Consider the following 13,717-nt stretch of genomic DNA (forward strand, 5'->3'; position numbering starts at 1 on the left):
TTAAGCGGGTGGGCCCCGCCAGGGTGTGCAGAAAACTTTGCTTCCCCTGTTGCTGGCGGCAACCCTGGCCTGCTCTCTCAAGCTCCATTCTGCCGCCATTTGTTTGAATTTGTTTACCTTCTATAATTGAAACTTTGTAGCTTGAGTGGAGGCTTAGGCCTGGCCAGGGCAGGCAGAAAGCTTGGCTTCCTCTGTTACCTAGGAAACCTTGCTCTCTGTGGCTGTAGCCATCTTGGTTTGGGTTAATTTGCATGCTCACTCTGATTGGATGGTGGGCGTGGCTTGTGGGCGCTTCGGAGGTATGGTCAATTTGCATATTTGTCTATTATTAGATAGGATAGGCCTTCCTTCCCTTGGCTTCCAGCACCGGTTTTCCTCCGGCACCTTCACTCTGGCCGGAGTCTGCTGCCTTCGTCTTCGCTACAGACTCAGGAGTCTGCAGTCTTCGTCTTCGCTGCAGCAGGAGTGCTGCTCCTGTAGATCCCTTCTCACCCTTCCCCCTCACCTCCCTCTCATAGCAGACGTCCTGTGGCCACTCCATGCCTGGAGCAGCTGGGAGGCTGCCATCTTTGTCCTTCTAATTTGCATATTCCCTCCTGATTGGCTGGTGGGCATAGTGGATTGATGGTCAATTTGCATGTTTCTCTTTTATTAGTGTAGATTGTCACCTGATTATCTAGTTCAGTGATGGGCAACCTTTTGAGCTTGGTGTGTCAAACTTCGCCAAAAAACTGAGCATAACTCGGGTAGTGTGTCACTTTGAGGAAAAAACATTATTTCACAAATGTTTCATCCTCAGGAGCAGCAAATGTTTCATCCTCGTCATGCGGCCACCTCGGCCGCATGTCATCAGAAATGGCTACGCGTGTTAGTGCTGACACGCGTGTCATAGGTTCACCATCACTGATCTAGTTCTTAGCTTCTGCGGAATTGGCTACATGCTTATTCTACATTTTCATGCAGTGGATGTGTGGAGAGTATCATTTGCTTCTTTGGCAGCTGAACAAATATGTGTATGAGAATGTGAATAAAACCACATGGTTGAAAGAGCGTCACCAAATGGCAGCATGCTTTAATTGCAGGCTCAAATTTTGAGGTTGATATTTAAAATTAAGTAAATACAAGTGATAAGAATACCATTTCAAGGAGGAAAGATTCTCCCAATATCTGTTTTAAGCAGATATATTTAGCATTATGTAGATAAAACAACCATGTTTTTGATGGAATTTTTTACTTTTCATCCACATGGCTTCACACTGTGTAAGCAAAGCCTGAATCTGTCTGCTTAAAATTCCAACTTGAAATAGATCACTTCCATCCAGGCTTCTGAGATTGAGTCAGAACCCTGGAATCCAGTTGATCTGGTTGTTTGGGCAGTATTGTGGCAGACACTCCTGGTTGGCCTCCTGACCTCCAACCTCCTGTTATTTCTCACTAACAGAGCTCCAGTTGTGTGGAGGGCAGCAGTGTGCCCATTTAAGAGCACGCACCTTTCTAGCTTCCCTGGAAGCGAGAGTGGCCACAACCCAGATCTGACCAAAGAGATATAGATGTTTCCCTTATGGGGCTTCCAGGAAAACCATTGTTTTCTTGATTAAAAAAAAAAAAAAAAGACGAGTCCAATTGGCACATGCATTCTGCCCTTTACTCTTTTCCTTCTCTCTGCCTGGAGTATGGATACCATGTTGGAGGGGCGACAGCCCAACTTTTCAATTCTGAGGAAGAAAGTTAGGCACTAGGCGTGGCAGAGAAAGACGTTAGAAGGAGCCTGGGATCTTGTTGACTACCTTAAACAGCTGCCTCAGCCCTACCTCAAAATTCTGTCTTCAGAGAAAAAACACACCTCCGTTTGGTTAAGCTCTATGGTCAGTTACTTTCAGCCAAGTGAAATCCTAACTGATACAAGTGTAAAATAAAGAAAAATATGAAAATATTAGACTTCCAGAAAAACTTTACATATCCTGAAGAAATTGGCAATCAAATGCACTAGGCCATAAATATATTTTGCTGAACTTTGGTCTATCCATATCTTGTCAGTGATTGCTTGAATCTTTTCCTTCCCCTTTTCTCTTCTTTCCGCCCTCTCTCCCTCCCTCTGTCTCTCCCTCCTTTCCTTCTTCCTTCCTTCTCATCTTCCTTCCTTCCTCCCTTTTTCCTTATTTGTTTTGCTTCTTCCTTCCCTTTCACTAGTAAAACAGATTTTGTTGAGCAGCTCCTATGCTATCTATGTGCTGGAGATAAAATGGTGAGCAAAACAGGCATGTTTTCTGCCCTTGAATAACCATGCAAGTATCCTACCTAATAATAGACAAATATGCAAATTGACCATACCTCCGACACATCCACAAGCCACGCCCACCATCCAATCAGAGCGAGCATGCAAATTAACCCAAACCAAGATGGCTACAGCCACAGAGAGCAAGGTTTCCTAGGTAACAGAGGAAGCCAAGCTTTCTGCCTGCCCTTGCCAGGCCTAAGCCTCCACTCAAGCTACAAAGTTTCAATTATAGAAGGTAAACAAATTCAAACAAATGGTGGCAGAATGGAGCTTGAGAGAGCAGGCCAGGGTTGCCGCCGGCAACAGGGGAAGCAAAGCTTTCCACACACCCTGGCCGGGCCCACCCACTTAAGGCAACAAAGTTTCAATTATAACCCCAACACAAATGGCTGCCGGCCTCGGAGGGAGCCCCAGGCTTGGCTCCACTCCAGGCTACAAAGTTTCAATTGTAGAAGGAAAATAAATTCCAGATACCAGGGCCTCTGCTTGGGTTGCCAGGGGGCGTGGCCGGCCTGCAAACCACCACAGGCCCCTCGCTCAGGCCGCCCCATGCCCCAAGGGGACCCCCACCTGATCCGGGACACCCTTCAGGGCAAACCAGCTGGCCTCCACCCCTGTACCAGGCCTCTATCTTATCTAATAAAAGAGTAATATACAGATTGATCATCACTGTAACACACAATATAGCTGCCCCCAGGTGGTCAAAGATCCTGCCCCCATGTGGACACAAGATGGTTACCACAAGATGGCCAGCAGGAGAGGGCAGTTGGGAGGCACCTGGCCTGCATGGGAGGGCAGTTGAGAAGGACCAAGCCTGCAAGGGAGGGCAGTTGGAGGTGATCAACCCTGCAGGAGAGGGCAGTTAGGGATGACCAGGCTGGCAGAGGAGGGAAGTTGGGGGCAAACAGGCTGGCAGCAGAGTGGTTAGGGGGTGATCAGGCTGGCAGGCAGAAGCGGTTAGGGGCAATCAGGAAGGCAGGCAGGCAAGCAGTTGGGAGCCAGCAGTCCTGGATTGTGAGAGGGATCCCATATTGGAGAGGGTACAGGTTGGGCTGAGGGACAACCCCCCTCCGTGCACGAATTTCGTGCACTGGGCCTCTAGTATAATTATAAAACAATACAAATACAATGAAAAGAAATATAGGGAAGAATGTGAACATAAAAATGAAAAAAAGCAAATAAACAGATCTGGTCTAGGGAGGTTTGTCTGAGGAGCTGAGTTCTGAGCTGAGACTAGAAGGATGAACAGGAATTTAAAAAAAAAAAAAAAATATATATATATATATATATATATATATATATATATATATATATATATATATATATTTATTGATTTCAGAGAGGAAGCGAGAGGGAGAGAGAGATAGAAACATCAATGAAGAGAATCATTGATCGGCTATCGCCTGCACACCCCACACTAGAGATTGAGCCTGTAACCCAGGCATGTGCCCTGACCGGGAATCGAGCCATGACATCCTGATTCATAGATCGATGCTCTACCACTGAACCAAGCCAGCTGGCCAATATGAACAGGAATCTATGAGGCAAAGGGGGTAGATGGAGTGAGAAGAAGAAACAGCGTGTGTAAAGGCCCCAAAGCTGTAGAGAGCCTGGCACTTTTGAGGAACTGAAAGTAGTCACCTGTGACTAAAATACTGAGAATAAAGACTAGCGCAAAATTAGGCTGGAGAGATAAATGGGCCAGATGCTGTAGAGACCTGTAGTCAGTTTATAGTAAGGGTTTGGGTCTTCATCCTAAAAGTCCTTGAAGATCCTACATCTTAAGTAATGACCTGGCCATATTTGAGTTTAAAAACCCAAATGCTATTCTATCCTGGGGTCTCCCTGCCTCCAGCATCTGTCCTCTCCAGTGAACCCTAAATGGGAAACCAGAGAAGTCTTCTTCAATCACTGCTGTATCATGTCACCCTCTCCTCCACATACACACAAACTTTAGCTAGTTCTAAAAATGTAAAATATGCATGTGGCCAACTCAGCTGTAGCTAAGAACTAGGAACTCAGAAGACTATGTAAGAATAATTAAGAATGCAAGGGATTCATAGACTGCATAGGAGATATGAGGCTTGAGTTGATGTGGGAAGCCTAGTTGGAATACCAGATAGAATGCAAGGTGAGAGATGATGATAGTCTGGATTGGGGGGGAGGGGGGGCAGTGGAGATGGAAGCAAGTTGTGGAGTTTGAATAAGATTTAGAAGGTAAAATCAGCAAATCCTGGTGATGGATTAGACCCAGAGGTTGATGGGTGAGAGAGTGCAAGCAGGACTACCAGAATTGGGATGGCTGTTTGGTGGAGGTGGGGTCAGATGGGATTGTGATGGTAGCATTTACCAAAAACGGAAACTTAGAGGAGGCCTAAGTTGGGTGAGGGTCATTAACGGTGAGTTTCCATGGAACACGTTGAGTGTGAGGAAACTTGAGACATCCATATGGTATGTCACATAGGCAAGTGTGAGTAGAGGTCTGACACTCAAAGGAAAGGTCTGGACTGCAGGCATCAGCCTTTGGATGGTGAATGAAGTTATAGCTCATGAGATTATATAAGGAGAGAGGACAGAGGGGAAAGAGAAGGGCATTGGGACCAAGTTGATATAAAGTTGAATAACCTAGTTCCCAATCTCAGGAAGCTCATGACTCGGTAGAGGTGATGAGCTACACACATATGCAATTACAGTATAGACAGAAAAGGACTTGTATCCTACCAGTGCCATAAATGAGGCCTTCAGAGAAAGGAATACTAACCAGTCAAAGGGATCAGAAACTGTTTCATGGAGAAACATTCAAGAACATCTTTGTTAGGGAGCTAGAATAAAGTGAGGTAGATGAGGGGAGGAATGGACTATCAGATGAAGAGAATGAAGAATGACTTCACAAAAGGTTTGAATGAATTAAAATAGTACCTATTTTTTTGTCAGATCAACAAAAAATATAGTATATATTTTTTTGGTGTGCCACAGAATTTTAGTAATTAGTTTATATATGCTGTGAGATAAAAAAAGGTTGAAAATCACTGCTCTAAGCCAATCCTTTCCCACTGAATTCTGGAGGGATGGATCCAATTGCCCATTGGACATATTTGGAGATTCACAGGTCTTGTTAAATTTATAGTGTCTCAAATTAAATTTATCTTTTCCTCAAAGCTGCTCCTTCTCCCTGAGTTTTCTGTCTCAGAGACGGGCTCTGGCATTCATCTGGCTCCTCTAATCCACCCTGGAAATTACCCTGGCTTACCATCTAGCTTACCATCTCTAGCTTACCATCTCCTACCCCCTTTCAATCACCAAGGCCTGTCAATTCTACTCCTTCCATAGCTATTGCATAGCTTGTTTCTCTTCTCCTCCTCTCCCCGCCCCATACCATTTCCTTGGCTTAGTTTACATCTCTTTTAACTTGAATTACTATGATTAATAATGACAATAACCTTTCTGCTGTTGAAATGGGCAAGTTTATGAAACCTGGGAAGGTGGTCCTGGTCCAGGCTGGACACTACTCCAGACACAAAACGGTCATCATGAAGAACATGGATGATGGCACCTCAGACCCCCACTATAGTTATGCTCTGGTGCCTGGAATTGACAGCCACCATAGGCAAGAAGAAAATTGCCAAGAGGTCAAAGGTCAAGTCTTTTGTGAAAGTCTACAACTACAGTCACCTCATTCCCACAAATTGCTCTGTGGATAGCTCCTTGGACAAAACTATAATCAACAAAGACATCTATCTTCAAAGACCCTGCTCTGAAAGGTAAGGCCTGATGTGAGGCCACAAGAACAAATGGTTTCTCCAGAAGCTATGTTTTTAGATCTTTTTGTTTGTTTGTTTCAGTCATTAAAAATCCAAAAGAAATAAATAATAATGACAATAACAAGCATTTATTGTGCTTACGGTGTGCCAGGCCCTTCCATAAGATCCTTTCTAGTCTTATTGCTCTAATCCATCCTGATTCCAGAATGACCTTTATAAATACAAATGTAGCAGGTATAAGTATTTAGTTCCTAAAATTCATATGATCAGGAATAATATATTTTTTTCCTCTATAATTCAATGTAATGATTATTTTAAGCTTTCATTTCATTTAATGGCAGAAAACATAATCTCAGATAATTCTGAGTAAATAATTCCTACACTGTGCTTTTTCATTTATAATTTCTTAACATAATTCTTAGTACTACTATTGCTGTTGCTGCTGCTACTACAGCTGCTGCTATTGAGACCATCATCATCATTTTTCTTGGCAGCATAGTATTTCAATATATGAATGTATCACATATTTTAGCCACTAGTTCCCTATTTATGAAACTTCAGATCATTCGCAGTCTTTTGCTATTACAAAATCTTTGTGATACATCTTTGCATAACTGTTCCAGTATAACTGTTGGGTAAATCCCTGAAATGGAAATCCCAGATCAAAGGGTATGTACATTTTAAATTTTGATAGCTATTGCTAAGTTGCCCTCCAAAGAGCCTGTACTCCCACAAATATGAAAATGCCTGTTTACCCTCATCAGCACCAACAGCGGGTATTATAAAACTTCTAAGAATTCGCTGTATTTTATCTTAAATGTATTTTTCCCCCTCCCCCCTCCCACTGAGTTTAACATGAACATCTTTTCATTTAAATAAATATTCATTATTCCAGATGTACCTTTGGGAGGTTTATTTCTAGTTACAAACCTGTAATACCACACTATGATCAGACAGAATATTTTTTAAAAATATATATTTTATTGATTTTTTACAGAGAGGAAGGGAGAGGGAGAGTTAGATACATTGATGAGAGAGAAACATCAATCAGCTGCCTCCTGCACGCCCCCTACTGGGTATGTGCCCTTGACCAGAATGGAACCTGGGACCTTTGAGTCCGCAGGTCGATGCTCTATCCACTGAGCCAAACCAGTTAGGGCCAGAATATTTTTTAAAATAAAATTAAGGTGTTTCTGACAGAATTCTTAGGTGGATTCTCAGCCCTAGAATAAACAAGAAGCCAAGTGTCAAAGCTAAAAAAATATAATGCGAACCATAGATGCAAGATATATATGTAATTTTAGATTTTCTAACAGCCACATTAAAAAAGTGAAAAGAAACAGATAAATTTAATTCAGTAATATATTTTAACCCAATAGTGTTGAAATAGTATTTTTTCAATATATAATCAATATAAAATTATTAATGAGACATTTTACATTCTCTTTTTGTTCTAAGTCTTCTAAGTCCAGTGTGTATGTTATACTCACAGCACATCTCAATTTGACTAGCCACATTTCAAGTGCTCAATTGCCACATATGGTTAATAGCTACTGTATTGAGCAGCACAGATTAGTAGGTGTAAAGAAACTTCCCAGTGCGTGCCAAAACTGGTTTGGCTCAGTGGATAGAGCATCGGCCTGCGGACTGAAGGGTCCCAGGTTCTATTCCGGTCAAGGGCATGTACCTTTGTTGTGGGCACGTCCCCAGTGGGGGGTGTGCAGGAGGCAGCTGATTGATGTTTCTCTCTCATCGATGTTTCTAACTCTCTATCCCTCTCTCTTCTTCTCTGTAAAAAATCAATAAAATATATTTAAAAGAAAAAAAGAAACTTCCCAGTGAGTAGAAGCTACAACTAACACCCCAATAGCTTAAAATTGCACTTGATAGCCTGCCTAGTTTTTGGAGGCCAAGTTCAATGCCTCTTAGAGAGAAGGTACTCAAAGTTTATTTTTCCAATTGAATTATTTTATTTTTTCAATTGAATGTACTTGCTTAATGTAGATATGGTCAAAATACCTCATTGTAGCAATGAATTATTTTGTTAGTCATGAGACAAAAAACAATTCATACATTTTACTTTGTTTCTCAGAAATGAGAGATGTTTGAAGAATGTGTTTTCATAAGATTTGCCAAAATTTTTCATCGCACAATAGCTTTTCCCTCCCTCTTCCTTTTGGACAATTGTTGAGTGAATGAAGCTTTTAAGATAGGTAAGAACAGATGTGTTGACTCAGTTTGAGAAGGTAAAAACAATTCTACTTGAAGAGAAACCCTCAGAGAAATGACAGTCTCCCAGTGGTGTTTGAGATCCAGTTTTAGGAAATCATGAGCCTTCAGCGAACTTTGGGATTGGATCAGGAGTCAGCAAAGCCTGGGCAAACTCTGACAGTCCTCCACGAATCACAATGCAGTATTAGGAAGAAACTCCCTAACTTGGCATTTTAAAAGAGGATTTACATTTTAATTATTTTCTCAAAATTTGCCCCCACAATTGGCCCTTTAGGTAATTGTTAATCCCATTTACTTCTCTTTAACTTTAATACTCCAAAATCTACCAAATTATGGAAGGAAAGAGAAGTGTTCTGTGAAGTTATGTAAGTGCTTTATAATATGATGTGAGAAATTCCTTCCATCATAATGATATTAGTGTTCAACTCAAACCTGCAGGCACTAACACATTAGAAACCGACTTGGAGAATGCTAACTGGAACAGCCCATATGCCACCTAATTCCACCCAATTCATTCCCCTTACAAAAAAAAAAAAAAAAGACTCAGAGAGGCAGAGACACTTGCTTAAACCATAGCTATTTCAGAGGTCTAGATTTCAGGCTTTCTGACGCCTGGACCAATAGTATGAATTACAGCGTTATAATTTACTGAGCACTTGCTAAGTGCTAGGCTCTGGGCTAAGTGCTTTTCATAAATGTCAACAGTTCACAAAACCCTTGCAATATAAAGTATTTCAAATTTAAGACAAAAAAAAAATCATCACTCTTCTCTGACAATTTTTTTTCTTGAAGCTTCTATTTGTTTTCTTAAACAGAAGTTGCTGACGCACAAGCCATTCTCCATCTCTAGAGTCAGGTCTGCAAAGGATGCCTAGGTATACGCCACTGGCTGTGTTTGGATAGTTAAATAAGCAATGACTTATTCACAACTGAAGCCCAATATATTTCTATGAAGGCTGCAGAGAGGTTTGAAAAGCATAGCTTTTTTCCTCTTATCCTTCCTTAGTTTGCTCACTAATGATTTCTTCCCTCCCTTCTTTCCTTCCTTCCTCCCATCCTTCCTATTCTAGAAAGTCAGGTGTTAAAGCCATTTTCTGCTGAGATACCGTACTCTTTTTTATTTGTCTTGGACATGTAGGATGTTGGAAATGCAAGGGCCTTAGGCATCCTCTGAAGAGACATGGAGGCCGAGAGAGGCTGAGGATTTTATCTGCGGTCAGCTAAATGAAATCACACCCAGGTCAGAAGGCTACCACATAGCAGGAGTGCAATCAACCCCAAGTGCAAAGCCATCAGAATAGCAAAGGCACTGGCTGACTGGCTCTGGAGGTGCCAACCTTTTTTAATAACTTAATTCAATCTCAAACCAGCAAGTTCTCCAGCTTCACTTGAAGGAGGTCAGGATCCATTACCAGGAGCCTCAGGATGAAAAGCAAATTTATAATCATATTCTGCACTTCAGAATCCCTGGAGTTGAGGGTCAGAGAGCCAGTGGTGCTTATACAGAATAGGTTGTCAGAGACACAAGGGGTCAGGACCTGGAAATACGTACAAGAGGAGGAATCAAATTTTATTAACCTGGGCCTTAAAACTCTTTGAAGCCACTTGATTGTGGAATAAGACCAAGACTAATAAGACTTAAAGAGGGAAAACTTGAAACTGGTTTTGTACTTTGGAAGCCAAGGTTTCCAGACCCACCATCCTCAGTGACAGGCTGGTGAGGTTCTGAACACCTGGACATCGATTTTTCCATTTGAGTGACTGCGGCAAAGGAACCTCCAAAGTCCATTTCTGGGCCTTAATTTCTTCTCTGGTAAAACAAAAGAATTGGTCCATATCTATATGTAAGAACCATGTGATTATAATCATACTAGAGGCCCAGTGCACGAAATTCGTGCAGGGGGCGGGGGGGGGGGGGCGGGAGGGGCTGTCCCTCAGCCGGTCTGCACCCTCTCCAATCTGGGACTCCTCGAAGGATGTCCTACTGCCTGTTTACAGGGATTGGGCCTAAACCGGCAGTCGGACATACCTCTCACAATCCGGGACTGCTGGCTCCTAACCGTTCACCTGCCTGCCTGCCTGCCTGCCTGATTGCCCCTAACCACTCTGCCTGCTGGCCTGCTTGCCCCCAAATGCCCCCCCCCGCCAGCCTGATCACCCCCAACTGCCCCCCGTGCCAGTGTGCTCACCCCCAACTGCCTCCCCTGCTGGCCTGCTCACTCCAAACTGCCCCCCCACTGACCTGATCACCTCCAACTGACCCCCACTGACGGCCTGCTCGCCCTCAACTGGCCCCCCTGCTGGTCTGCTTACCCCCAACGGTCCCGCCCCCCATCAGCCTGATCACCCACAACTGCCATCCCATCCTGGCCTGATCACCCACAACTGCTCTCCCCTCTTGGCCTCTAACCCCCTCTACCTCGGCCCCGCCACCATGGCTTTGTCCAGAAGAACATCCGGAAGGTCTCCTGGAAGGTCTCCCAGTCTAATTAGCATATTGCCCTTTTATTAGTATAGATTAAAATAATAAAATGACATGTGATTCAATTGCTTGTTAATTTGTCATCACCCTGTACCTTCTTAAAGCATGCTAGTTTGTGGCTTGGCTGACCTGACTGAATTTAGGGGAATGAATACCTTATGCTCCAAATTACTTGTAAGAATTTTATCTCAGATTAAAAAAATTTTTATCTTTATTGTTGAAAGTTATACAGATATACCCCTTTTCCCCCATTGACTTCTTCTAGTCTACTCCCTTCCCCCCTATCCCGGGCCTTCACCACACTATTATCTATGTCCATGGGTTATGCATATATTATCTCACAATTTTCCCCAAAGAATGTTAGGGCTGCTGCATTCTCTTTGAGATCCTTGACCAGCAAACCCTCTGGAAGCAAAGCACTATTAGAAATCAGAAGTGTTTGTGGAATGTTCCCCAATGTGCTCAGAATAAATCCAAACTCAAGGCCTCGCCTGATCTGGCTCCTCTGTACTTTCCAGGCTTATATCATACCCTCTCTCTTCTTCTTCTTCTTCTTTTAAAAATATTTTTTTATTGGTTTCAGAAAGGGAGAGAGAGATAGAAACATCAATGATGAGAGAGAATCATTGGTTGGCTGTCTCCTGTACGGCCCACACTGGGGATTGAGCCCATTATCTGGGCATATGGCCTGACAGGGAATCAAACCATGACCTCCTGGTTCATAGGTTGATGCTCAACCACTGAGCCACGCCAGCTGGGCCCTCTCTCTTCTGATTTAATTTATTCTGGCCACACAGGCCTTGGGTTAGTTCCTTGAAGGCACTGAGCTCTTCCCCAACTCAGGACCTTGATCTAGGCTGTTTTCTCTGCTGGAGCTCCCTGCCCTCACTCTTGGTCTGCTTGGATGATCCTGGCCTAAATATCACATCATCAGGGAAGTCTTCCCTGACCACTCCATCTAAACTGAAATCAGCCACCCTGTGCTTTTCTCCTCACAGCACCCAATATAATTTGTGATTTACATATATTTGCATGCTTACTTCAATGTTTGCCCTCCTGAACTAGACTGGAAAGAGAAAGTAGGGGCTATCTTTTTCTTTGTTCACTGTTGTACTTCCTAGCACATAGTAGGCACTCAATACATATGTGCTAAATTAGTGAATGAATGAATGCATTCACAGGAAATTCCCAGCACAGTCAGCTCTTATTGGTTGTTTAATTATGACACAATTTATGAGAACACTTAGTGAAATTGTCACTCTGACCCTGTTTTGATTGTGGAAATCCCTATTGGTCCTTCTGTAAATTGGCAACTATTCTGATGTGTGTTTATTTAGAATTAATGGACCTCTTTAATGACTCAATGGGAACACCATTGAGCCAGTTAATGCAACCTCCGTTCTCTCAATCTGAGTTCTTGGTAAACTGCAGGGAAGTTCTCCTGGCCAAGAAGATACCTGAGATTTTGAGTTTGAGCTAAAATATCCTTAAGAGAGAAAAATCAAGTGACTCTCAAGTGAGTGATTTTGTCCATGAATAAAAGTCAGGATTAAGTCCTGTGTAGAATTACTACACTACTCAGCCAGCTGACTGCTGACTGCAATCAGATTTGCTTAGCTGTTGTTGGGACCACATGAAAACGGGGTTATTTATTAAGAACGGAATAGTTCCTTTTAATTCTGTAGCAGTCATGTCTCTCTCTCTCTCTCTTTTTTTTTTCTTCTTCCAGTCCATGGAAAGTGTTATCTCAGGCAGCTTTGTGCAGGAAGTTGGGTTTATCACTTCCTCACAGTCGCAGTTTGTCTAGGACTTAACTACATGCTATCAGATTACATCAAAATGCAGGCCTTTGTGTGTTTAACTCATCAAAGGAGTGGACCCTCAGGACTTCATATCACTTCACTGCATATGCAGCCATGTAGCAAAACAAAGCCTATCTAAACAGGACAGAACTATTTCTGTTGTGCGGCAGCTTCGTTAGCTCGAGCTTGCAGAAATGGTCCGGTTTCAGGTGTCTGCAGTGTTTCACTTCTTGTTTTTATATTTATCTCTTTTTAGAATTGCAGTCATTTGCCTAGTTGTGTGCAAGGAAGGAAGACCCCAAATACGACCTACAAGGGAGTAGACAAGACTGCTCTAATCCACAGTGTCAGTTGGAGGCAGCCCTTACCTTCCCCTCACCCTCTTGATTTTTTCACTTGAGAATTCCAGTTGCTGCTGTCACCGTCTGGCCCTTGGAGCTGGCCACGCAGGGGGTTTGACTCTGGGCTCCTCCCTCTGTTCCCTGGTTGCGTGTCCTGTGGGGCAAGTGACTTCACCTCTCTGAGCTTCACTTTCCCCATCTGATCATGGAGAAAACAATGACACCTGCCCCATCGCCTTATGATAGGGAATAGGTGGTATGAACGGAATAATATGTGAAAAGAGCTTAGGGAACACACTGTGCTCACCCTAGGAGGGAAGGCAGTACTGCAAGCCACACTCTGCAGAGTGGCAGGACCAGCTGGCAGGGACCCAGCCCGGCTGAAGTTTCTCAGGCTGCACTTCCACCTCTGGGGCCTCGTGGCTATTTTCTTCTCCCTGGAGTTCCCTCTTCTCGGCGGTGGGCTGGCAGCCAGATGGTGCCTCTCTCTATTGGCAGCCACAGGAAGCCAATGCAACTGTGAAGTAATACTTCTGCCCCGGGGCTGGCTCCGCCCTGTTGACCAAGGTTTTTTTTTGTGTTTTTTTTTTGCTTCGTTCAATCAGCTCAGCCAACTCCTTTTAATGCCTCGCCTAAAAAGGACTTATCACCCAGCTCTACGGCCCAGGGAAATGGCTGACTGCCCCAGAGGCTGCGGAACAGCAACAGCTTTCGGGGGATAGAGGTGGCGAAGGAACTTCCGCCCAGCTCAGTGCTTCAGGAGTTTGGGGGGTACCATCTTGCAGCCACTGTCCCATACGATGCTCATTTACCAAAATCAG

The 13,717-nt window shown here is 43.5% G+C and overlaps 1 protein-coding gene across 1 annotated transcript in view; it reads left to right on the top strand.

Moving 5' to 3' along the window:
- The first annotated feature begins 5,945 nt into the window (after positions 1-5,945).
- The window catches only part of LOC307112910 (large ribosomal subunit protein eL39-like), a 37,247-nt gene continuing 29,475 nt past the window's right edge, over positions 5,946-13,717 (top strand). The window contains exon 1 of the mRNA XM_079794029.1: positions 5,946-6,039. The gene's annotated coding sequence lies outside the window, so the exon portion shown is untranslated. The remainder of the gene's footprint in view (positions 6,040-13,717) is intronic.

The sequence above is a fragment of the Cnephaeus nilssonii genome (genome assembly GCF_951640355.1).
Source record: "Cnephaeus nilssonii genome assembly, chromosome: 16".
Classification (NCBI taxonomy): Eukaryota; Metazoa; Chordata; class Mammalia; order Chiroptera; family Vespertilionidae; genus Cnephaeus; species Cnephaeus nilssonii.